The sequence below is a fragment of the Procambarus clarkii genome, chromosome 12 (genome assembly GCF_040958095.1).
Source record: "Procambarus clarkii isolate CNS0578487 chromosome 12, FALCON_Pclarkii_2.0, whole genome shotgun sequence".
NCBI classification, from domain to species: domain Eukaryota; kingdom Metazoa; phylum Arthropoda; class Malacostraca; order Decapoda; family Cambaridae; genus Procambarus; species Procambarus clarkii.
This window is the reverse complement of record NC_091161.1, coordinates 14412905-14440388: the sequence shown is the minus strand read 5'-3', so window position 1 is coordinate 14440388 and position 27484 is coordinate 14412905. Positions and strand designations below refer to the sequence as shown.

The 27484-nt window shown below is 48.3% G+C and overlaps 1 protein-coding gene across 1 annotated transcript in view; it reads right to left on the bottom strand.

Annotated features, from left to right (window-relative positions):
- The window catches only part of LOC123772866 (protocadherin beta-7), a 189547-nt gene extending 167568 nt beyond the window's left edge, over positions 1–21979 (bottom strand). The window contains exon 1 of the mRNA XM_045766224.2: positions 21565–21979. The gene's annotated coding sequence lies outside the window, so the exon portion shown is untranslated. The remainder of the gene's footprint in view (positions 1–21564) is intronic.
- Positions 21980–27484: the final 5505 nt, after the last annotated feature.

Below are 27484 nucleotides of genomic sequence, written 5' to 3'. Positions count from 1 at the left end.
CAAGGGTGACAGGACACCCTCCAAGTACTACAAGGGTGACAGGACACCCTCCAAATACTACAAGGGTGACAGGACACCCTCCAAGTACTACAAGGGTGACAGGACACCCTCCAAATACTACAAGGGTGACAGGACACCCTCCAAATACTACAAGGGTGACAGGACACCCTCCAAGTACTACAAGGGTGACAGGACACCCTCCAAATACTACAAGGGTGACAGGATACCCTCTCCAAGTACTACAAGGGTGACAGGACACCCTCCAAATACTACAAGGGTGACAGGACACCCTCTCCAAGTACTACAAGGGTGAAAGGACACCCTCCAAGTACTACAAGGGTGACAGGACACCCCTCTCCAAGTACTACAAGGGTGACAGGACACCCTCCAAGTACTACAAGGGTGACAGGACACCCTCCAAGTACTACAAGGGTGACAGGACACCCCTCTCCAAGTACTACAAGGGTGACAGGACACCCTCCAAGTACTACAAGGGTGACAGGACACCCTCCAAGTACTACAAGGGTGACAGGACACCCTCTCCAAGTACTACAAGGGTGACAGGACACCCTCTCCAAGTACTACAAGGGTGACAGGACACCCTCCAAGTACTACAAGGGTGACAGGACACCCTCCAAGTACTACAAGGGTGACAGGACACCCTCCAAGTACTACAAGGGTGACAGGACACCCTCCAAATACTACAAGGGTGACAGGACACCCTCTCCAAGTACTACAAAGGTGACAGGACACCCTCCAAATACTACAAGGGTGACAGGACACCCTCTCCAAGTACTACAAGGGTGACAGGACACCCTCCAAGTACTACAAGGGTGACAGGACACCCTCTCCAAGTACTACAAGGGTGACAGGACACCCTCCAAGTACTACAAGGGTGACAGGCCACCCTCCAAGTACTACAAGGGTGACAGGACACCCTCTCCAAGTACTACAAGGGTGACAGGACACCCTCTCCAAGTACTACAAGGGTGACAGGACACCCTCCAAGTACTACAAGGGTGACAGGACACCCTCCAAGCACCCTCCAAGTACTACAAGGGTGACAGGACACCCTCCAAGCACCCTCCAAGTACTACAAGGGTGACAGGACACCCTCCAAGCACCCTCCAAGTACTACAAGGGTGACAGGACACCCTCTCCAAGTACTACAAAGGTGACAGGACACCCTCCAAGTACTACAAGGGTGACAGGACACCCTCCAAGTACTACAAGGGTGACAATGAAGCCAGTTGCAAGGGTGCATAACCTTTACCCCACCGCCCCCCCCCCCAAGCCTCACCTTTGCATAACAAATGTGTTAAATCAATGAATCCCTCAACATGTCTCCTCCCCATAACTCCCTGACTAGTGGCACCTTGATGCCACACACCTGTAAGGCAGGTGTGGTGGCACTGTACTGCCTCTATGGTCATCTACCAGGCAGGTGTGTTGGCACTGTACTGCCTCTATGGTCATCTACCAGGCAGGTGTGTTGGCACTGTACTGCCTCTATGGTCATCTACCAGGCAGGTGTGATGGCACTGTACTGCCTCTATGGTCATCTACCAGGCAGGTGTGTTGGCACTGTACTGCCTCTATGGTCATCTACCAGGCAGGTGTGTTGGCACTGTACTGCCTCTATGGTCATCTACCAGGCAGGTGTGGTGGCACTGTACTGCCTCTATGGTCGTCTACCAGGCAGGTGTGGTGGCACTGTACTGCCTCTATGGTCATCTACCAGGCAGGTGTGGTGGCACTGTACTGCCTCTATGGTCATCTACCAGGCAGGTGTGGTGGCACTGTACTGCCTCTATAGTTATCATAAGTCTCCCTTATTGATGACCCTTATTGATGACCCTTATTGATGTACCTTATTGATGACCCTTATTGATGACCCTTATTGATGACCCTTATTGATGTACCTTATTGATGACCCTTATTGATGTACCTTATTGATGACCCTTATTGATGTACCTTATTGATGACCCTCATTGATGACCCTCATTGATGACCCTTATTGATGACCCTTATTGATGTACCTTATTGATGACCCTCATTGATGACCCTCATTGATGACCCTTATTGATGAACCTTATTGATGACCCTTATTGATGTACCTTATTGATGACCCTTATTGATGAACCTTATTGATGACCCTTATTGATGTACCTTATTGATGTACCTTATTGATGTACCTTATTGATTACCCTTATTAATGACCCTTATTGATGTACCTTATTGATGACCCTTATTGATGACCCTTATTGATGTACCTTATTGATGACCCTCATTGATGTACCTTATTGATGACCCTTATTGATGTACCTTATTGATGTACCTTATTAATGACCCTTATTGATGTACCTTATTGATGACCCTTATTGATGTACCTTATTGATGACCCTCATTGATGACCCTTATTGATGACCCTCATTGATGACCCTTATTGATGACCCTCATTGATGACCCTCATTGATGACCCTCATTGATGACCCTTATTGATGACCCTTATTGATGACCCTCATTGATGACCCTTATTGATGACCCTCATTGATGACCCTCATTGATGACCCTTATTGATGACCCTCATTGATGACCCTTATTGATGACCCTTATTGATGTACCTTATTGATGTACCTTATTGGTGACCCTTATTGAGGATTGATGACCCTTATTGATGACCCTCATTGATGACCCTCATTGATGACCCTCATTGATGACCCTTATTGATGACCCTTATTGATGTACCTTATTGATGTACCTTATTGGTGACCCTTATTGAGGATTGATGACCCTTATTGATGACCCTCATTGATGACCCTCATTGATGACCCTCATTGATGTACCTTATTGATGACCCTCATTGATGACCCTCATTGATGTACCTTATTGATGACCAGGGAACGGCATCAATCAGGGGTTAGTTTAAGTTATATTTGTCTAACAAGTATTAAAAAAACTTATATAAGTGTGCATCTTCAGTGTAGGTATATATAATTAGTGGTATATAATAGGGGGTTGTTAAATGAGGTACAGTGTGGGTTATTAATTAAGGGGGGGGGAGGTTAGTGGGGGTGTTTCACCTGTGGGTGGCAATTGTTGTGTTGTTCAGAGACTTGGGGGGCCTGATTCACGAAGCAGTTACGCAAGCACTTATGTATCTGGGGGAGGCCTGATTCACGAAGCAGTTACGCAAGCACTTATGTATCTGGGGGAGGCCTGATTCACGAAGCAGTTACGCAAGCACTTATGTATCTGGGGGAGGCCTGATTCACGAAGCAGTTACGCAAGCACTTATGTATCTGGGGGAGGCCTGATTCACGAAGCAGTTACGCAAGCACTTATGTATCTGGGGGAGGCCTGATTCACGAAGCAGTTACGCAAGCACTTATGTATCTGGGGGAGGCCTGATTCACGAAGCAGTTACGCAAGCACTTATGTATCTGGGGGAGGCCTGATTCACGAAGCAGTTACGCAAGAACTTATGTATCTGGGGGGGGGGCCCTGATTCACGAGGCAGTTACGCAAGCACTTATGTATCTGGGGGGGGCCTGATTCACGAAGCAGTTACGCAAGCACTTATGTATCTGGGGGGGGCCTGATTCACGAAGCAGTTACGCAAGCACTTATGTATCTGGGGGAGGCCTGATTCACGAAGCAGTTACGCAAGCACTTATGTATCTGGGGGAGGCCTGATTCACGAAGCAGTTACGCAAGCACTTATGTATCTGGGGGAGGCCTGATTCACGAAGCAGTTACGCAAGCACTTATGTATCTGGGGGAGGCCTGATTCACGAAGCAGTTACGCAAGCACTTATGTATCTGGGGGAGGCCTGATTCACGAAGCAGTTACGCAAGCACTTATGTATCTGGGGGAGGCCTGATTCACGAAGCAGTTACGCAAGCACTTATGTATCTGGGGGAGGCCTGATTCACGAAGCAGTTACGCAAGAACTTATGTATCTGGGGGGGGGCCCTGATTCACGAGGCAGTTACGCAAGCACTTATGTATCTGGGGGAGGCCTGATTCACGAAGCAGTTACGCAAGCACTTATGTATCTGGGGGAGGCCTGATTCACGAAGCAGTTACGCAAGAACTTATGTATCTGGGGGGGGGCCCTGATTCACGAGGCAGTTACGCAAGCACTTATGTATCTGGGGGGGGCCTGATTCACGAAGCAGTTACGCAAGCACTTATGTATCTGGGGGGGCCTGATTCACGAAGCAGTTACGCAAGCACTTATGTATCTGGGGGAGGCCTGATTCACGAAGCAGTTACGCAAGCACTTATGTATCTGGGGGAGGCCTGATTCACGAAGCAGTTACGCAAGCACTTATGTATCTGGGGGAGGCCTGATTCACGAAGCAGTTACGCAAGCACTTATGTATCTGGGGGAGGCCTGATTCACGAAGCAGTTACGCAAGCACTTATGTATCTGGGGGAGGCCTGATTCACGAAGCAGTTACGCAAGCACTTATGTATCTGGGGGAGGCCTGATTCACGAAGCAGTTACGCAAGCACTTATGTATCTGGGGGAGGCCTGATTCACGAAGCAGTTACGCAAGAACTTATGTATCTGGGGGGGGGCCCTGATTCACGAGGCAGTTACGCAAGCACTTATGTATCTGGGGGGGGCCTGATTCACGAAGCAGTTACGCAAGCACTTATGTATCTGGGGGGGGCCTGATTCACGAAGCAGTTACGCAAGCACTTATGTATCTGGGGGAGGCCTGATTCACGAAGTAGTTACGTAAGTACTTATGTATCTGGGGGAGGCCTGATTCACGAAGTAGTTACGTAAGTACTTATGTATCTGGGGGAGGCCTGATTCACGAAGTAGTTACGTAAGTACTTATGTATCTGGGGGAGGCCTGATTCACGAAGCAGTTACGCAAGCACTTATGTATCTGGGGGAGGCCTGATTCACGAAGCAGTTACGCAAGCACTTATGTATCTGGGGGGGGCCTGATTCACGAAGCAGTTACGCAAGCACTTATGTATCTGGGGGGGCCCTGATTCACGAGGCAGTTACGTACGTACTTATGAATCTGGGGGGGGCCTGGTTCACGAGGCAGTTACGTACGCACTTATGTATCTGGGGGAGGCCTGATTCACGAAGCAGTTACGCAAGCACTTATGAATTTGGGGGGCCTGATTCACGAAGCAGTTACGCAAGCACTTATGTATCTGGGGGAGGCCTGATTCACGAGGCAGTTACGTAAGCACTTATGTATCTGGGGGGGGGGGCCTGATTCACGAAGCAGTTACGCAAGCACTTATGTATCTGGGGGAGGCCTGATTCACGAAGCAGTTACGTAAGTACTTATGAATCTGGGGGGGGGGCCTGATTCACGAAGCAGTTATGCAAGCACTTACGAACCTCGGGGCCTGATTCACGAAGCAGTTACGCAAGTATTTACGAACCTGGGGGGCCAGATTCACGAAGCAGTTATGCAAGCACTTACGAACCTCGGGGCCTGATTCACGAAGCAGTTACGCAGGCACTTATGAACCTGGGGAGGCCTGATTCACGAGGCAGTTACGCAAGCACTTACGAACCTGTCCATCTTTTCTCAATCTTTGGCGGCTTTGTTTACAATTATTAAACAGTTAATGAGCTCCGAAGCACCAGGAGGCTGTTTATAACAATAACAACAGTTGATTGGCAAGTTTTCATGCTTGTAAACTGTTTAATAAATGTAACCAAAGCCGTCAAAGATTGAGGAAAGATGGACAGGTTCGTAAGTGCTTGCGTAACTGCTTCGTGAATCTGGCCCCAGGTTCGTAAATGCTTGCGTAACTACTTCGTGAATATGGCCCCAGGTTCGTAAGTGCTTGCGTAACTGCTTCGTGAATCTGGTCCCAGGTTCGTAAGTGCTTGCGTAACTGCTTCGTGAATCTGGTCCCAGGTTCGTAAGTGCTTGCGTAACTGCTTCGTGAATCTGGTCCCAGGTTCGTAAGTGCTTGCGTAACTGCTTCGTGAATCTGGTCCCAGGTTCGTAAGTGCTTGCGTAACTACTTCGTGAATATGGCCCCAGGTTCGTAAGTGCTTGCGTAACTACTTCGAGAATCTGGCCCCAGGTTCGTAAGTGCTTGCGTAACTGCTTCGTGAATCTGGGCCCCAGGTATATATGTGTTATCCCGGGGGTGGTATATATGAATTGCTGTTTAGTGGGCTTCGTCCTCGACTCACAACAAAGGGTTCTGAGTTCAATGTCCGGTAGGACAGAAATGTTTGGACAATATTTCCTTTCACCTTACTCCCCTGTTTACCCAGTACTAAAATAAGTATCCGGGAGTTAGGCAACTGTTGTGGGGGTTGCATCCTGGATAACCCTAACTAAGTACAGGCTTCCTGTCCCCGCAGCAACGGGAATTATTCTCATTATTATATCTTAAACAATAGACAGAATTACCCGTTAATTCCTGGAATTGTTCTTGAGAAGGTAAGGACAGGCGTGGGATCCTGTGGTCCCGGGTTCGATCCCGGGCGCCGGCGAGAAACAATGGGCAGAGTTTCTCTCACCCTATGTCCCTGTTACCTAGCAGTAAAATAGGTACCTGGGTGTTAGTCAGCTGTCACGGGCTGCTTCCTGGGGGTGGAGGCCTGGTCGAGGACCGGGCCGCGGGGACACTAAAGCCCCGAAATCATCTCAAGATAACCTCAAGATAACCCCTGTTCGCCTAGCAGTAAATAGGTATCTGGGAGTTAGATTCTGTGCTGCTTCCTGGGGGTGTGTGTAACAATCAGGGGGCCTGGTCGAGGACCGGGCCGCGAGGACACTAAGCCCCCGAAATCATCTCAAGATAACCTCAAGATAACGTACGTGCACTAAGATTAAAAAAAAAAGGATGTAATTCAAAATGAAATTAGCATACAAAAGTGATGTACTGTCTCGTTTTCTGTTTTAGGGCCTCTGGCTTAGGCTGTTAGGTTAGGAAACTTTCAATTAATGTTTTTCAAGACGTTTTGAAACCTTAGAAGAACTTCCTACCCTCCTAACCTACCAGAGGATCCTTAACTTGCTGTTTTGAAAGGTTAGGTTAGGTTAGGTTAGGTTAGGAAACTTTCAATTAATGTTTTTCAAGACGTTTTGAAACCTTAGAAGAACTTCCTACCCTCCTAACCTACCAGAGGATCCTTAACTTGCTGTTTTGAAAGGAAAAGAAAATTCTAAATTTATTTTCAATTATTTTTCATTTTCAAATTACGGAATTTTTTGGGGTCATGGCGCATTGGGGCGCAAAGCGACGTGGTTTGTGAGAGGACGGGGTTCGATCCCCTGTTGTGGTGGGGTGGGTTACAGCCTCCTAGAGCTGGTACAGCATTTTGTCTCACTGTATCTACCTTGTCTCACCTCATACCTCACTGTACCTACCTTGTCTCACCTGGTACCTCACTGTACCTACCTTGTCTCACCTGGTACCTCACTGTATCTACCTTGTCTCACCTGGAACCTCACTGTATCTACCTTGTCTCACCTCATACCTCACTGTACCTACCTTGTCTCACCTGGTACCTCACTGTATCTACCTTGTCTCACCTCATACCTCACTGTATCTACCTTGTCTCACCTCATACCTCACTGTATCTACCTTGTCTCACCTCATACCTCACTGTATCTACCTTGTCTCACCTCATACCTCACTGTATCTACCTTGTCTCACCTCATACCTCACTGTACCTACCTTGTCTCACCTCATACCTCACTGTATCTACCTTGCCTCACTGTACCTACCTTGTCTCACCTCATACCTCACTGTATCTACCTTGTCTCACCTCATACCTCACTGTATCTACCTTGTCTCACCTCATACCTCACTGTACCTACCTTGTCTCACTGTACCTACCTTGTCTCACCTCTTGCCTCACTGTATCTACCTTGTCTCACCTCATACCTCACTGTATCTACCTTGTCTCACCTCTTGCCTCACTGTATCTACCTTGTCTAACCTCATACCTCACTGTATCTACCTTGTCTCACCTCATACCTCACTGTATCTACCTTGTCTCACCTCATACCTCACTGTATCTACCTTACCTCACTGTACCTACCTTGTCTCACCTCATACCTCACTGTATCTACCTTGCCTCACTGTACCTACCTTGCCTCACCTCATACCTCACTGTACCTACCTTGTCTCACCTCATACCTCACTGTACCTACCTTGTCTCACCTCATACCTCACTGTACCTACCTTGCCTCACCTCATACCTCACTGTAGCTACCTTGTCTCACCTCATACCTCACTGTACCTACCTTGTCTCACCTCATACCTCACTGTACCTACCTTGTCTCACCTCATACCTCACTGTACCTACCTTGCCTCACCTCATACCTCACTGTATCTACCTTGTCTCACCTGGTACCTCACTGTACCTACCTTGTCTCACCTCATATCTCACTGTACCTACCTTGCCTCACCTCATACCTCACTGTATCTACCTTGCCTCACTGTACCTACCTTGCCTCACCTCATACCTCACTGTACCTACCTTGTCTCACCTGGTACCTCACTGTACCTACCTTGTCTCACCTCATACCTCACTGTACCTACCTTGTCTCACCTCATACCTCACTGTACCTACCTTGTCTCACCTCATACCTCAGTGTATCTACCTTGTCTCACCTCATACCTCACTGTACCTACCTTGCCTCACCTCATACCTCACTGTACCTACCCCCAACACCTACCTTGCCTCACCTGGTACCTCACTTTCTTTATGTAACTTTAAATCTTTAATCATTTATATTTAGAAATACAATATATGTATGTTTATAGAGACCAGACGCTTCGGGATAGCCTCACTAAGCTTGCTAGATTTACTAGGGATTGTACAGGGAGTGTCAGAGCGCCCCATGCCCCCCTTGAAGGGAGCTCGGCCCCTATTACACCCCCTTCACGTGAAATGTTCAGCCCTGACTCTGAACGGTTTGGCACTCGTTTAAACATCGCAAGGTAACCATCAAGGGTTATCCTGAGGTTATCTTGAGATGATTTCGGGGCTTAGCCTCCCCGCGGCCCGGTCCTCGACCAGGCCTCCTTTTTGTTACACACCCCCCAGGAAGCAGCACAGAATCTAACTCCCAGGTACCTATTTACTGCTAGGCGAACAGGGGTTATCTTGAGGTTATCTTGAGATGATTTCGGGGCTTTAGTGTCCCCGCGGCCCGGTCCTCGACCAGGCCTCCACCCCCAGGAAGCAGCCCGTAACAGCTGACTAACACCCAGGTACCTATTTTACTGCTAGGTAACAGGGGCATAGGGTGAAAGAAACTCTGTCCATTGTTTCTCGCCGGCGCCTGGGATCGAACCCAGGACCACAGGATCAAAAGTCCAGCGTGCTGTCCGCTCGGCCGACCGGCTCCTTATCATCAGGGGTGAAACTGGCGATTTGTATCCTCCTCCGCAGGGGATACGTCGGTACCTCGGGATTACGAACCCAGAGCGGTGTCCACTCAGCCGTCAGGCCCCCCCCTAGAGGTTAGGGAGCGAGAGAGCGCGCACCGAGCGTGGCGGGAAGGAGGAGGAGCGACGCGCTGCGGTACTCCGGCCGCGCCCAGAGGCTAACGGTACAATGTGATGATAATTGGTAGCATGAGTGGGCTTCACACTGGCGTGGGTGTCTCAGGTGGTCGCGTGAGCACCCTCACAACACCCTCACGCAACACCCTCCCTCATCACCCTCACGCAACACCCTCCCTCATCATGGTCTTACAACTCTTGTGTACTTTGTGATTAGGTCAAGATGGAGGTCGCCAGACTGAGTACTTCCATGCAGTACTCACTCCTTCACTCTGTAATTCAGCGTGACTTTCTTCACTATTGAGATATCTCGTTAGTGATTCACTCTCTATAGTTCTTCATGAGTACGTGCATGCAGGAGTACCTATATACATACACAGACTCCATACACAGTTTCAAGTGTAGATATGATAGAGCCCAATAGGCTCAGGAACCTGTACACCTGTTGATTGACAGTTGAGAGGCGGGACCAAAGAGCCAGAGCTCAACCCCCGCAAGCACAACTAGGTGAGTATAGACTCCATACACAGTTTCAAGTGTAGATATGATAGAGCCCAATAGGCTCAGGAACCTGTACACCTGTTGATTGACAGTTGAGAGGCGGGACCAAAGAGCCAGAGCTCAACCCCCGCAAGCACAACTAGGTGAGTATAGACTCCATACACAGTTTCAAGTGTAGATACGATAGAGCCCAATAGGCTCAGGAACCTGTACACCTGTTGATTGACAGTTGAGAGGCGGGACCAAAGAGCCAGAGCTCAACCCCCGCAAGCACAACTAGGTGAGTATAGACTCCATACACAGTTTCAAGTGTAGATACGATAGAGCCCAATAGGCTCAGGAACCTGTACACCTGTTGATTGACAGTTGAGAGGCGGGACCAAAGAGCCAGGGGCCAGATTCACGAAGCAGTTACGCAAGCACTTACGAACCTGTCCATCTTTCCTCAATCTTTGGCGGCTTTGTTTACAATTATTAAACAGTTAATGAGCTCCGAAGCACCAGGAGGCTGTTTATAACAATAACAACAGTTGATTGGCAAGTTTTCATGCTTGTAAACTGTTTAATAAATGTAACCAAAGCCGTCAAAGATTGAGGGAAAGATGTTGACCAATCCACACACTAGAAAATGAAGGGACGACGACGTTTCGGTCCGTCCTGGACCATTCTCAAGTCGATTGTGACTCACAATCGACTTTCGAATGGTCCAGGACGGACCGAAACGTCGTCGTCCCTTCACCTTTTAGTGTGTGGTCTGGTGATCTATCACCTTCCCAGGAAGTATGGGACATGATCTATCATCTTCCCATGAAGTATGGGACATGATCTATCATCTTCCCAGGAAGTATGGGACATGATCTATCATCTTCCCAGGAAGTATGGGACATGATCTATCACTTTCCCATGAAGTATGGGACATGATCTATCACCTTCCCATGAAGTATGGGACATGATCTATCACCTTCCCAGGAAGTATGGGACATGATCTATCACCTTCCCAGGAAGTATGGGACATGATCTATCACCTTCCCAGGAAGTATGGGACATGATCTATCACCTTCCCAGGAAGTATGGGACATGATCTATCACCTTCCCAGGAAGTATGGGGCATGATCTATCACCCTCCCAGGAAGTATGGGACATGATCTATCACCTTCCCAGGAAGTATGGGGCATGATCTATCACCTTCCCATGAAGTATGGGACATGATCTATCACTTTCCCAGGAAGTATGGGACATGATCTATCACTTTCCCAGGAAGTATGGGACATGATCTATCACCCTCCCAGGAAGTATGGGACATGATCTATAATCTTCCCATGAAGTATGGGACATTCAACTCGGGGATAAGAGATATGGGCCGACCAAAACAAACAAATGGCAAATATTAACCTCACAAGTTTAGCGTTCAGAGGTCACCATCACCGATAACCTCACGTTCAGAGGTCACCAACACCGATAACCTCACGTTCAGAGGTCACCAACACCGATAACCCCACGTTCAGAGGTCACCAACACCGATAACACCACGTTCAGAGGTCACCAACACCCATAACCTCACGTTCAGAGGTCACCAACACCAATAACCTCACGTTCAGAGGTCACCAACACCAATAACCTCACGTTCAGAGGTCACCAACACCAATAACCTCACGTTCAGAGGTCACCAACACCAATAACCCCACGTTCAGAGGTCACCAACACCAATAACCTCACGTTCAGAGGTCACCAACACCAATAACCCCACGTTCAGAGGTCACCAACACCAATAACCCCACGTTCAGAGGTCACCATCACCGATAACCTCACGTTCAGAGGTCACCAACACCAATAACCCCACGTTCAGAGGTCACCATCACCGATAACCTCACGTTCAGAGGTCACCAACACCAATAACACCACGTTCAGAGGTCACTAACACCCATAACCCCACGTTCAGAGGTCACCATCACCGATAACCTCACGTTCAGAGGTCACCAACACCGATAACACCACGTTCAGAGGTCACCATCACCCATAACCCCACGTTCAGAGGTCACCAACACCAATAACCCCACGTTCAGAGGTCACCAACACCGATAACACCACGTTCAGAGGTCACTAACACCCATAACCCCACGTTCAGAGGTCACCATCACCGATAACCTCACGTTCAGAGGTCACCAACACCGATAACACCACGTTCAGAGGTCACCATCACCCATAACCCCACGTTCAGAGGTCACCAACACCGATAACACCACGTTCAGAGGTCACTAACACCCATAACTCCTCGTTCAGAGGTCACCATCACCGATAACCTCACGTTCAGAGGTCACCAACACCGATAACACCACGTTCAGAGGTCACCAACACCCATAACCCCACGTTCAGAGGTCACCAACACCGATAACACCACGTTCAGAGGTCACCAACACCCATAACCCCACGTTCAGAGGTCACCAACACCCATAACACCACGTTCAGAGGTCACCAACACCCATAACACCACGTTCAGAGGTCACCAACACCGATAACCCCACGTTCAGAGGTCACCAACACCGATAACACCACGTTCAGAGGTCACCAACACCCATAACCCCACGTTCAGAGGTCACTAACACCCATAACTCCACGTTCAGAGGTCACCAACACCGATAACACCACGTTCAGAGGTCACCAACACCGATAACCCCACGTTCAGAGGTCACCAACACCGATAACACCACGTTCAGAGGTCACCGACACCGATAACACCACGTTCAGAGGTCACCAACACCCATAACCCCACGTTCAGAGGTCACCAACACCCATAACCCCACGTTCAGAGGTCACCAACACCCATAACACCACGTTCAGAGGTCACCAACACCCATAACCCCACGTTCAGAGGTCACCAACACCCATAACCTCACGTTCAGAGGTCACCAACACCCATAACCTCACGTTCAGAGGTCACCAACACCCATAACCTCACGTTCAGAGGTCACCAACACCCATAACCTCACGTTCAGAGGTCACCAACACCCATAACCCCACGTTCAGAGGTCACCAACACCCATAACCCCACGTTCAGAGGTCACCAACACCCATAACCCCACGTTCAGAGGTCACCAACACCCATAACACCACGTTCAGAGGTCACCAACACCCATAACCCCACGTTAAGAGGTCACCAACACCCATAACCTCACGTTCAGAGGTCACCCACACCCATAACCTCACGTTCAGAGGTCACCAACACCCATAACCTCACGTTCAGAGGTCACCAACACCCATAACCTCACGTTCAGAGGTCACCAACACCCATAACCCCACGTTCAGAGGTCACCAACACCGATAACCCCACGTTCAGAGGTCACCAACACCGATAACCCCACGTTCAGAGGTCACCAACACCCATAACCTCACGTTCAGAGGTCACCATCACCCATAACCCCACGTTCAGAGGTCACCAACACCCGTAACCTCACGTTCAGAGGTCACCATCACCCATAACCTCACGTTCAGAGGTCACCAACAAGGTATATGAAGCCACGTTCAGAGGTCACCAACAAGGTATATAAAGCCACGTTCAGAGGTCACCAACAAGGTATATGAAGCCACGTTCAGAGGTCACCAACAAGGTATATGAAGCCACGTTCAGAGGTCACCAACAAGGTATATGAAGCCACGTTCAGAGGTCACCAACAAGGTATATGAAGCCACGTTCAGAGGTCACCAACACCCATAACCCCACGTTCAGAGGTCACCAACAAGGTATATGAAGCCACGTTCAGAGGTCACCAACAAGGTATATGAAGCCTCGTTCAGAGGTCACCAACAAGGTATATGAAGCCTCGTTCAGAGGTCACCAACAAGGTATATGAAGCCTCGTTCAGAACTAAAATATTTACAGATTTGGGCCAAAATTCAGGTCTGAACTATCGTAAATAAGACTCATTTGGAGGGAGTTAGGATACAAGAAGGTCGCAGGGGGGGCAGCAGAACAGGGTTATGTACATGGGTCGGAGCCTTAGGCTCCTGTGAATTAAGTTTCAGAGACGGAACTTGTAATTATTAAAACAGGGGGGCGGTTTACCCACCTGGGATCGGGTCTCAAACCCTCTTTCTCTCTGTATCTCTCTCTCTCTCTCTCTCTCTCTCTCTCTCTCTCTCTCTCTCTATATATATATATATATATATATATATATATATATATATATCTCTATCTCTCTATCTCTCTCTCTCTCTCTCTCTCTCTCTCTCTCTCTCTCTCTCTCTCTCTCTCTCTCTCTCTATATATATATATATATCTCTATATCTCTATCTCTCTCTCTCTCTCTCTCTCTCTCTCTCTATCTCTCTCTCTCTCTCTCTCTCTCTCTCTCTCTCTCTCTCTATCTATCTATCTATCTCTCTCTCTCTCTCTCTCTCTCTCTCTCTCTCTCTCTCTCTCTCTCTATCTTCTATCTATCTCTCTGTCTCTCTCTCTGTCTCTCTCTCTCTCTGTCTCTCTCTCTCTGTTTCTCTCTCTCTCTCTCTCTGTCTCTGTCTCTCTCTCTCTCTCTCTCTCTCTCTCTCTCTCTCTCTCTCTCTCTCTTCAAATACCTCCTTCCCTAAGCCCTAAATGCCAAAACTCTGTTAACTTTTACGATATTGCTTAAAGTGTGGCCACTAGTGTCGACCCTGACTAGCCTATGACATGCCCACACCCCACAAGGCTCATGTGTAAAAGTTGTGGTGTTTGTCTAGTGACTGGTTGTGTTACTAGCCTAGTCAATGGTTATGCTAGACATGAGAATATGGTTGTACTAGAGTTTAGTTCATTTATTATGCACCCCATACCCATCTTGTGGGCGGTAGTGGAGAGGGTTATAGAGGCACATAATGGGCTCAGGGACTGAACCCCACAATTCATTTAGCTAAGCATGTTACAATCTTGATGAGCTAGTTACAAAATTCAGTATAATTTATACGTTATATATAAGTTATAAGTATATATAAGTATTATAAGTATATAAGTTATAGTATATAAGTTATAAGTATAAACTCAGTTATACTAAACATGGGAATATTTAAGTTTGGTTTTTAGATTCATTTTTTCGGACTATAAAGTGAATAGTACAAAATCCTACTATCTAATTGCTTAGTACGTCTGTATTTGTACTATACTGCACAGTTATTTTGGAAAATCCTAATTCACGCAATATGTAGCAATTATTATTACTATTATTATTAAATGAACAAATCCACAAGGGCCGTGACGAGGATTCGAACCTGCGTCCGGGAGCATCCCAGCCACTGCCTTAATCGACTGAGCTACGACAGGGTTAAAAGAGTTCAGTAAGTTAGTAGAACTTCGGTTTCAACTTTTTTTACCATGTCGTAGCTCAGTCGATTAAGGCAGTGTTTGGGATGCTCCCGGACGCAGGTTCGAATCCTCGTCACGGCCCTTGTGGATTTGTTCATTTGATGCATCACGTTAGTGTGATCTCTGTGTGTAATTATTAATATTATTTTCTACCACAGACGTGGCCGGACATTTACAATGCTAACCAGCATATATATATATTTTCTTCTGTCCACCATGGACAGGGTGAGAAATCTGTTAAACATATAGTTCAGTGATTTATTGAACAATCAATCACAGAAGGTGATTGTAGTGCTTTTAAAATGCTAATCTAACCTCCCTAACCGCTCGGTCGGCCGAGCGGACAGCACGCTGGACTTGTGATCCTGTGGTCCTGGGTTCGATCCCGGCGAGAAACAATGGGCAGAGTTTCTTTCACCCTATGCCCCTGTTACCTAGCAGTAAAATAGGTACCTGGGTGTTAGTCAGCTGTCACGGGCTGCTTCCTGGGGGTGGAGGCCTGGTCGAGGACCGGGCAGCGGGGACACTAAAAAGCCCCGAAATCATCTCAAGATAACCTCAAGATAACATACATAACAGGGGCATAGGGTGAAAGAAACTCTGCCCATTGTTTCTCGCCGGCGCCTGGGATCGAACCCAGGACCACAGGATCACAAGTCCAGTGTGCTGTCCGCTCGGCCGACCGACTCCAGACCTTCCTCTCAGCTGAACCTGTTCCTCCTAATAGAACGACGTATTTTGACGTATACTCCGCCTAAAACCAAAAAATTGTCGTACTGGGAAATGAGACCGGCTTGCGAAATTGACGTGCTGTCCCGTTTTCTGTTTTGGGTCCTCTGGAAGGTTAGGGGAGACCACTTTAAATTGAGTGATTTCTTGATGTTGGGAAATTTTAGAAGGACAGACTGTACAACCACCACCCAGGCAGCAGTAACCAGCCCTCAACCACTACCCCAGGCAGCAGTAACCAGCCCTCAACCACCACCCAGGCAGCAGTAACCACCCCACAACCACCACCCAGGCAGCAGTAACCACCCCACAACCACCACCCAGGCAGCAGTAACCAGCCCTCAACCACTACCCCAGGCAGCAGTAACCAGCCCTCAACCACCACCCAGGCAGCAGTAACCACCCCACAACCACCACCCAGGCAGCAGTAACCACCCCACAACCACCACCCAGGCAGCAGTAACCAGCCCTCAACCACTACCCCAGGCAGCAGTAACCAGCCCTCAACCACCACCCAGGCAGCAGTAACCACCCCACAACCACCACCCAGGCAGCAGTAACCACCCCACAACCACCACCCAGGCAGCAGTAACCAGCCCTCAACCACTACCCCAGGCAGCAGTAACCAGCCCTCAACCACTACCCCAGGCAGCAGTAACCACCCCACAACCACCACCCAGGCAGCAGTAACCACCCCACAACCACCACCCAGGCAGCAGTAACCACCCCACAACCACCACCCCAGGCAGCAGTAACCACCCCACAACCACCACCCAGGCAGCAGTAACCACCCCACAACCACCACCCCAGGCAGCAGTAACCACCCCACAACCACCACCCAGGCAGCAGTAACCAGCCCACAACCACCACCCAGGCAGCAGTAACCACCCCACAACCACCACCCAGGCAGCAGTAACCACCCCACAACCACCACCCAGGCAGCAGTAACCACCCCACAACCACCACCCAGGCAGCAGTAACCAGCCCACAACCACCACCCAGGCAGCAGTAACCACCCCACAACCACCACCCAGGCAGCAGTAACCAGCCCACAACCACCACCCAGGCAGCAGTAACCACCCCACAACCACCACCCAGGCAGCAGTAACCACCCCACAACCACCACCCAGGCAGCAGTAACCACCCCACAACCACCACCCCAGGCAGCAGTAACCAGCCCACTACCACCACCCAGGCAGCAGTAACCACCCCACAACCACCACCCAGGCAGCAGTAACCACCCCACAACCACCACCCAGGCAGCAGTAACCACCCCACAACCACCACCCAGGCAGCAGTAACCAGCCCACAACCACCACCCAGGCAGCAGTAACCACCCCACAACCACCACCCAGGCAGCAGTAACCAGCCCACAACCACCACCCAGGCAGCAGTAACCACCCCACAACCACCACCCAGGCAGCAGTAACCACCCCACAACCACCACCCAGGCAGCAGTAACCACCCCACAACCACCACCCCAGGCAGCAGTAACCAGCCCACTACCACCACCCAGGCAGCAGTAACCACCCCACAACCACCACCCAGGCAGCAGTAACCACCCCACTACCACCACCCAGGCAGCAGTAACCACCCCACAACCACCACCCAGGCAGCAGTAACCACCCCACAACCACCACCCCAGGCAGCAGTAACCAGCCCACAACCACCACCCCAGGCAGCAGTAACCACCCCACTACCACCACCACCCAGGCAGCAGTAACCACCCCACAACCACCACCCAGGCAGCAGTAACCACCCCACAACCACCACCCAGGCAGCAGTAACCACCCCACAACCACCACCCCAGGCAGCAGTAACCAGCCCACAACCACCACCCCAGGCAGCAGTAACCACCCCACTACCACCACCACCCAGGCAGCAGTAACCAGCCCACAACCACCACCCAGGCAGCAGTAACCACCCCACAACCACCACCCAGGCAGCAGTAACCACCCCACAACCACCACCCCAGGCAGCAGTAACCACCCCACAATCACCACCCCAGGCAGCAGTAACCACCCCACAACCACCACCACCCAGGCAGCAGTAACCACCCCACTACCACCACCCAGGCAGCAGTAACCACCCCACTACCACCACCCCAGGCAGCAGTAACCAGCCCACAACCACCACCCAGGCAGCAGTAACCAGCCCACAACCACCACCCAGGCAGCAGTAACCAGCCCACAACCACCACCCCAGGCAGCAGTAACCACCCCACAACCACCACCCCAGGCAGCAGTAACCACCCCACAACCACCACCCCAGGCAGCAGTAACCACCCCACAACCACCACCCCAGGCAGCAGTAACCAGCCCACAACCACCACCCCAGGCAGCAGTAACCACCCCACTACCACCACCACCCAGGCAGCAGTAACCAGCCCACAACCACCACCCAGGCAGCAGTAACCACCCCACATATATCGTCTGAAAGGAATTTTAACCCGGCCCTCTCCATTGTATTGTAAATGTACTCGCTGGAACACGTTGGCTGATAGCCCTGAGGCTAGCGGCGTCCCTGCCCGGCCAAGGAGCACCCATTATAGGGCCAAGGAACACAAATTATAGACCAAGAAACACATTATAATCCAAGAAACACAAATATTATAACCCTCCCTCTCTCTCTCTCTCAGTCCTCACCACTATAATCCACTATTATATACACGCCTCCGGAGCTAAAACTTTGATAACAAAACGATATCCTGTATGATATAAGTTATATCTTGCAAGTTTAAACAGTGCCTTATATTAAGGGTCAAGTGAAGATGCTTCGCGTGGTAGTTCTCTCACAATTACTCTGGGAAATTTGGTGGTCAAGTCGCTTGACCTAATTCCCAAGACAAATTGTTGGCTGGGTTCTTCTTCAAGCTTACTTTTTCAATTTATGATTTGACATTAAACTTTATACACCGTAGGGTAGGTAAGGCGGTTATCAGAGCAGACTTTACGCAGTTTAGGCTACGGGTTATTTGAGCAGACTCTACGCAGTTTAGGCTACGGGTTATTTGAGCAGACTCTACACAGTTTAGGCTACGGGTTATTTGAGCAGACTCTACACAGTTTAGGCTACGGGTTATTAAAGCAGACTCTACACAGTTTAGGCTACAAGTTACTAAAGCAGACTCTACACAGTTTAGGCTACAAGTTACTAAAGCAGACTCTACACAGTTTAGGCTACAAGTTACTAAAGCAGACTCTACACAGTTTAGGCTACAAGTTACTAAAGCAGACTCTACACAGTTTAGGCTACAAGTTACTAAAGCAGACTCTACACACATTAAGCTACGAGAGTTACCAGAGCAGACTCTACACACTTTAAGCTACGAGAGTTACCAAAGCAGACTCTACACAGTTTAGGCTAAGGGTTATTAAAGCAAACTCTACACACATTAGGCTACAAGTTACCAGAGCAGACTCTACACAGTTTAGGCTACAAGTTACTAAAGCAGACTCTACACAGTTTAGGCTACAAGTTACTAAAGCAGACTCTACACAGTTTAGGCTACAAGTTACCAGAGCAGACTCTACACAGTTTAGGCTACGGGTTATTAAAGCAGACTCTACACACTTTAGGCTACGAGAGTTACTAGAGCAGACTCTACACAGTTTAAGCTACGAGAGTTACCAGAGCAGACTCTACACACTTTAAACTACGAGAGTTACTAGAGCAGACTCTACACACTTTAGGCTACAAGAGTTACTAGAGCAGACTCTACACACTTTAGGCTACAAGAGTTACTAGAGCAGACTCTACACACTTTAGGCTACAAGAGTTACTAGAGCAGACTCTACACACATTAGGCTACAAGTTACCAGAGCAGACTCTACACAGTTTAGGCTACAAGTTACTAGAGCAGACTTTACACAGTTTAGGCTACAAGAGTTACTAGAGCAGACTCTACACACATTAGGCTACAAGTTACCAGAGCAGACTCTACACACTTTAGGCTACAAGAGTTACTAGAGCAGACTCTACACAGTTTAGGCTACAAGTTACCAGAGCAGACTCTACACAGTTTAAGCTACGAGAGTTACTAGAGCAGACTCTACATACTTTAGGCTACAAGAGTTACTAGAGCAGACTCTACACAGTTTAAGCTACGAGAGTTACCAGAGCAGACTCTACACAGTTTAGGCTACGGGTTATTAGAGCAGACTCTACACAGTTTAAGCTACGAGAGTTACCAGAGCAGACTCTACACACATTAAGCTACGAGAGTTACCAGAGCAGACTCTACACAGTTTAGGCTACAAGTTACTAGAGCAGACTCTACACAGTTTAAGCTACGAGAGTTACCAGAGCAGACTCTACACAGTTTAGGCTACAAGTTACTAGAGCAGACTCTACACAGTTTAAGCTACGAGAGTTACCAGAGCAGACTCTACACAGTTTAGGCTACGGGTTATTAGAGCAGACTCTACACAGTTTAAGCTACGAGAGTTACCAGAGCAGACTCTACACACATTAAGCTACGAGAGTTACCAGAGCAGACTCTACACACTTTAAGCTACGAGAGTTACCAAAGCAGACTCTACACAGTTTAGGCTAAGGGTTATTAAAGCAGACTCTACACACTTTAGGCTACGAGAGTTACTAGAGCAGACTCTACACAGTTTAAGCTACGAGAGTTACCAGAGCAGACTCTACACACTTTAAACTACGAGTTACTAGAGCAGACTCTACACAGTTTAGGCTACAAGTTACTAGAGCAGACTCTACACAGTTTAGGCTACGAGAGTTACTAGAGCAGACTCTACACACTTTAGGCTACAAGAGTTACTAGAGCAGACTCTACACACATTAGGCTACAAGTTACTAGAGCAGACTCTACACAGTTTAGGCTACAAGTTACTAGAGCAGACTCTACACAGTTTAGGCTACAAGAGTTACTAGAGCAGACTCTACACACTTTAGGCTACGAGTTACTAGAGCAGACTCTACACAGTTTAGGCTACAAGTTACTAGAGCAGACTCTACACAGTTTAAGCTACGAGAGTTACCAGAGCAGACTCTGCACACTTTAAACTACGAGAGTTACTAAAGCAGACTCTACACAGTTTAAGCTACGAGTTACCAAAGCAGACTCTACACAGTTTAAGCTACGAAAGTTACCAAAGCAGACTCTACACAGTTTAAGCTACGAGAGTTACCAAAGCAGACTCTACACAGTTTAAGCTACGAGTTACCAAAGCAGACTCTACACAGTTTAAGCTACGAGAGTTACTAAAGCAGACTCTACACAGTTTAAGCTACGAGAGTTACCAAAGCAGACTCTACACAGTTTAAGCTACAAGAGTTACTAGAGCAGACTCTACACAGTTTAAGCTACAAGAGTTACTAGAGCAGACTCTACACAGTTTAAGCTACGAGAGTTACTAGAGCAGACTCTACAGTTTACGACGGCCGAGCTCCAGCTCTCGGTACGGCTCAGCAATGAGTAGGAATAACAATTATTAGCTGAACATACCTGTACTGGTTGGGCAGTCTGCAGGTGTGTAGTGGTTGACCAGTCTGCGGGTGTGTATACACCTGTCTCAACACTCAATTAGCACATATGTAATCGCCGACTCACATTACACAGTTTCATAGCAACACTTCACATTATCTGGTAAACACACAGGGTCATGTATACACTCGCAGGTGTGGAGGGCAGGTGTGTACCCCGGGCACAACGGTACCAGGTGTGTGGCGTACCCCGGACACAATAGTACCAGGTGTGTGGTGTACCATTGACACAACGGTAGCGGGTGTGGTGTACCCCCAGCCACAACGGTAGCAGGTGTGGTGTACCCCAGCCACAACGGTAGCAGGTGTGGTGTACCTCAGACACAACTGTAGCAGGTGTCTGACGACGCGCAGGAGCGGCTCGCGCGCGACCTCACTCCGTCACCGTCAAAGAATCACTGAAGCTGCGTCGGTCCGCACACACCTGCACCCCCATACACACGTGGGTCGCACCGTGCAGGTATACCTTTGGCCCGCACACCTGCAGGGACACTGTACCTTTGGCCCGCACATCTGCAGGGACACTGTACCTTTGGCCCGCACATCTGCAGGGACACTGTACCTTTGGCCCGCACACCTGCAAGGACACTGTACCTTTGGCCCGCACACCTGCAGGGACACTGTACCTTTGGCCCGCACACCTGCAGGGACACTGTACCTTTGGCCCGCACATCTGCAGGGACACTGTACCTTTGGCCCGCACACCTGCAGGTATACAGCACCTTTGTCCCGCACATCTGCAGGTACACTGTACCTTTGGCCCGCACACCTGCAGGTACACTGTACCTTTGTCCCGCACATCTGCAGGTACACTGTACCTTTGGCCCGCACACCTGCAGGGACACTGTACCTTTGGCCCGCACACCTGCAGGGACACTGTACCTTTGGCCCGTACATCTGCAGGTACACTGTACCTTTGGCCCGCACACCTGCAGGTACACTGTACCTTTGTCCCGCACACCTGCAGGTATACAGCACCTTTGGCCCGCACACCTGCAGGGACACTGTACCTTTGGCCCGCACACCTGCAGGTACACTGTACCTTTGTCCCGCACATCTGCAGGGACACTGTACCTTTGGCCCGCACACCTGCAGGGACACTGTACCTTTGGCCCGCACACCTGCAGGGACACTGTACCTTTGGCCCGCACACCTGCAGGGACACTGTACCTTTGTCCCGCACATCTGCAGGTACACTGTACCTTTGGCCCGCACACCTGCAGGTATACTGTACCTTTGTCCCGCACATCTGCAGGGACACTGTACCTTTGGCCCGCACACCTGCAGGGACACTGTACCTTTGGCCCGCACACCTGCAGGGACACTGTACCTTTGGCCCGCACACCTGCAGGTACACTGTACCTTTGTCCCGCACATCTGCAGGGACACTGTACCTTTGGCCCGCACACCTGCAGGGACACTGTACCTTTGGCCCGCACATCTGCAGGGACACTGTACCTTTGGCCTACACATCTGCAGGTCCCCCAAAGAGCCAGAGCTCAACCCCCGCAAACACAACTAGGTGAGTACAGCACCTTTGGCCCGTACACCTGCAGGTACACTGTACCTTTGGCCCGCACACCTGCGAAGACACGTGAAACGCGACAGATACTGTGTACCGTCGACCCAAGACATATCAGACCAGATTCAGTGTACCATTGGCCGATAAAGCCAAAGACACATCGAATCCAGCACGGTACAATGCACCTTCGGCTTCCAAAGCAGCAAACCCGCGGTAGGTACCGTGTACCGTCGGCTCTCACGCCTACAACTCTCCAGGAAGTATATAAAGTTACCAAATTTAGTAACTAGCTCAGCAATGTTAAATTGTTTAGGTAAACGAGTACGAGAAGATGTTTTTTCATCCACAGGGTTATTAACCCGTGGAACCGCCTACCCGCCGAAGCCGTAACTGCTAAAACTGTTTTGAGTTTTAAAATATACCTAGAAAAAAATAAAGGCAAATGCGGGAAACCTTCGACACGCCGCCGGCTTCCTGTCCTCATTGAGGGGCCCCCCCAGGGTCAGTAGCCCCTCAGGTAAATCAAGTAACCTTCTCCACCGCTCAGTTTACGGGGGGCATAATACTCGAGTTCCTATAAGCCCTGAGTAGTGTTAACGACAACCTTACAGAAAGCCATCCTGAATCTCCCACTAATTCCTCGGATGTTAATAATATAATCCTTTCACTTAAAACAAAGTCAAGTATCCCCGTGCTAAGATACCAATCCTGATTTATAAAAAAGCCTCAAGATTTTCCGCTCTATTGTATTGCTCTACAACACCTAATCATTTTAACTCCGAACCTTCCCTAATATTTAAAAAAATGCAAAAGTACCCCAGTCCATAAAAGTCAATAAAAGTGGTGATCTCAGTAAAGTTAACAATTTCAGAACACTATCAATCCTGCTCACTTTGTCTAAAATATTTGAAAAGCTAATCAACAGCTTTACTCCGATCTAGCAAAGCCTAATACACTTAGCTCTTGCCAGTATAGCCCACAAAAGCACCACTGAGGCACTAACTAGTATGATTAACTTGGTACCTGAATTTACCTGAGGGACACTAACACTCCAGTGTCCTCGACGGGGACAGGAAACCCGCATCTTGTCAAAGGTCTCTACAATTGTTCTGATGAGTTTTTCCAGCTGGATTTTCCCATTTAACAGTTTAGGCATTTACGGCTTTGGCGGGTAAGCGGTTCCATGGGTTCATAACCCTATGGGTGAAAAAAACATCTGTTCTCAGGAGAAAATCATTGTGGCTTGTTGAGCTTGAAACTGTTGCTCCTTATTGTGCTACATCCAAATTTACAGTGGTACAGTCGGGTTTGTACTAGACTCATTTTTTATTTATTGTTGCCGCCGGGGGCGGCTAGTTTATTGTGCACCCCATACTCATCTTGTGAGCGGTAGCGCAAAAAGCATTACAGAGGGCATAAAAGGTTTTTATCAGACCTCAACGGAGATTATTACATTAACAATTTCATCTATCCTTCACACAGGATAGATGATTTCGATTTCATCTATCCTTCACACCTTGTAATTACACAATTTCATCTATCCTTCACACTATATAATTATACAATTTCATCTATCCTTCACACCTTATAATTACACAATTTCATCTATCCTTCACACCATATAATTATACAATTTCATCTATCCTTCACACCTTGTAATTACACAATTTCATCTATCCTTCACACCATATAATTACACAATTTCATCTATCCTTCACACCATATAATTACACAATTTCATCTATCCTTCACACCATATAATTACACAATTTCATCTATCCTTCACACCTTGTAATTACACAATTTCATCTATCCTTCACACCTTATAATTACACAATTTCATCTATCCTTCACACCATATAATTACACAATTTCATCTATCCTTCACACCATATAATTACACAATTTCATCTATCCTTCACACCTTGTAATTACACAATTTCATCTATCCTTCACACCTTGTAATTACACAATTTCATCTATCTTGCACACCTTATAATTACAATGCCAGTTAGCTACAGAGAATGTTCGATCTATTTCTCGCCTCACAATCGGGAATTCCGGGTTTGAATCCCGGGCGAGACAGAAATGCTTAGGCGCGTTTCCTATCATCTAATGCCCCTGTTCACCTAGCAGTCAATAGATACCCAGGAGTTAGTGAGCTTGTAGGGTTGCAGCCTGGGGAGGGTCTGTTATTCGACCCGGGGAAAACCTCAATATTCGCCTAACATGTACTGCATGTATTACTGGCTGCCTGTCCCCGACACAATGAATTATAATTATTAATCTGACCTTTTGAAGATGTGGTCTAGATCAACATCCTCCAAATTGTTCAGTGTTTTAAAAGTTTCAATGAGATCCGCCCTGTGATGCCTGGTTTTGTAGTGTTGTTATCCCAGAGTCCCTCAACCGTTCCTTGTGTGAGAGTTGACTTAGCTCTGGAATGATTTGTGTTGTCGGGGGTACATAGGCTGTCACAGTGGACCCCAGGCGCCAGATTCACGAAAGCACTTACGCAAACACTTACGAACCTGTACATCTTTTCTCAATCTTTGGCGGCTTTGTTTCCAATTATTAAACAGTCATTGAGCTCGGAAGCACCAGGAGGCTGTTTATAACAATAACAACAGTTGATTGGCAAGTTTTCATGTTTGTAAACTGTTTAATAAATGTAACCAAAGTCGTCAAAGATTGAGGAAAGATGTACACGTTCGTAAGTACTTGCGTACTGCTTTCGTGAATCTGGCCCCAGGTCACCTCCACAGATCTCCAGTATCAGCTCGTGATACTGGTAATGACTCAAAAGGGCCACCACTTACGGGCTATTCATGCCCGTGCCACCTTTAAGGTGGCTTAATCTTCATCAATCAATCAATCGGACCCCAGGTCGCCCTCCCGACGATCCCGCTGGACATTGAAGAGGAACAACACTGACTCCAATCTGTCCCACCAACATTGGTCTGGCCAGCATGGACCCCAGGACAGACGAATCCCAGTGTACCCCAGGTCGCTTGTCAACGGCCCCACGGCACGACGGAAGTTACGGCTTCGGCGGGTAGGCGGTTCGATGGGTTAATAACCCTGTGGGGAAAAAAGCATTGCCTGACAAACCACATAAACCACACTCTCCTTTGACGCATCTTCCCACCTACTTTCAGATCTTCCACACGTTATCTTACAGGTTCGTCAAAGAAGATCGATGCGATCACATCCCAGGCTTAATGCTCCGGATTCCGACAACATTACTTAATACCCCCACCATTTGGTCACCACTTGGTCCGGGAGACATCTCCCGTCACGCAGGGTGCAGTTGCGCCTCCACAGATCTCCAGTATCATCTTTTGATACTGGTAATGGCTCGAAAGGGCCACCACTTACGGGCTGTTCATGCCCGTGCCACCTCTTGGGTGGCTTAATCTTCATCAATCTTAATACCCCTTCCCCTCGCCTACCCTATCCCAACCTGACCTAACCTTATACACATTTACCCCGTGTTCCTTAATGTACTCCCACTTACCGTACCTTGTCTGATTTGCGTCCGACTCCCACATATACTTCGCCTCCGGCTCTTGACCCTCCTTACCTTGAGGTTACCTTGAGGTGCTTCCGGGGCTTAGCGTCCCCGCGGCCCGGTCGTCGACCAGGCCTCCTGGTTGCTGTACTGATCAACCAGGCTGTTGGACGCGGCTGCTCGCGAATACTACTACGAAACGCTGTGCGTACTAGTGGCCTTACAAGAATGTAAACACATCATGCTATGTACTCTCACAAACGCAATATACCTTCTTGTATATATATAAATTAAATAAATCAATATCACACACTTTCAACAACAATACAACAATACAATTTTATTTAGGTAAGGTACATACATATAATAAATATTTACAAGGATTGTTTAACTTATAGGTAGAGCTAGTACATACAATGCCTAAAGCCACTATTACGCAAAGCGTTTCGGGCATGATAAACTTAAATGACAAGCTTAATACTAATTGAGCATAATGAGTAGAATGAAAACAAGAAATGAAAACATAGATGAAAAAGCAGCACAAATACAATTATGTCGACAAACAGCGCTCATTAAAGAAAAAAACAGACATTGGTTGACAATAGAAGGGTAAGGTAGGTTACAGGGAATTTATTAGGTATAGCTTCGCTTTCATCTTAAACTGGTTGAGAGAGGTACAGTCTTTAACATGGTTGGGAAGGTCATTCCACATTCTGGGCCCCTTGATTTGTAGAGCATTTCTAGTTTGATTAAGTCGTACTCTAGGAATATCAAAACATGGAACTGCGCCACTTTGCTATTACCATCAACACAATTCTTCCTCTTTACAGTCCTGAGTTCGTTTCCTCA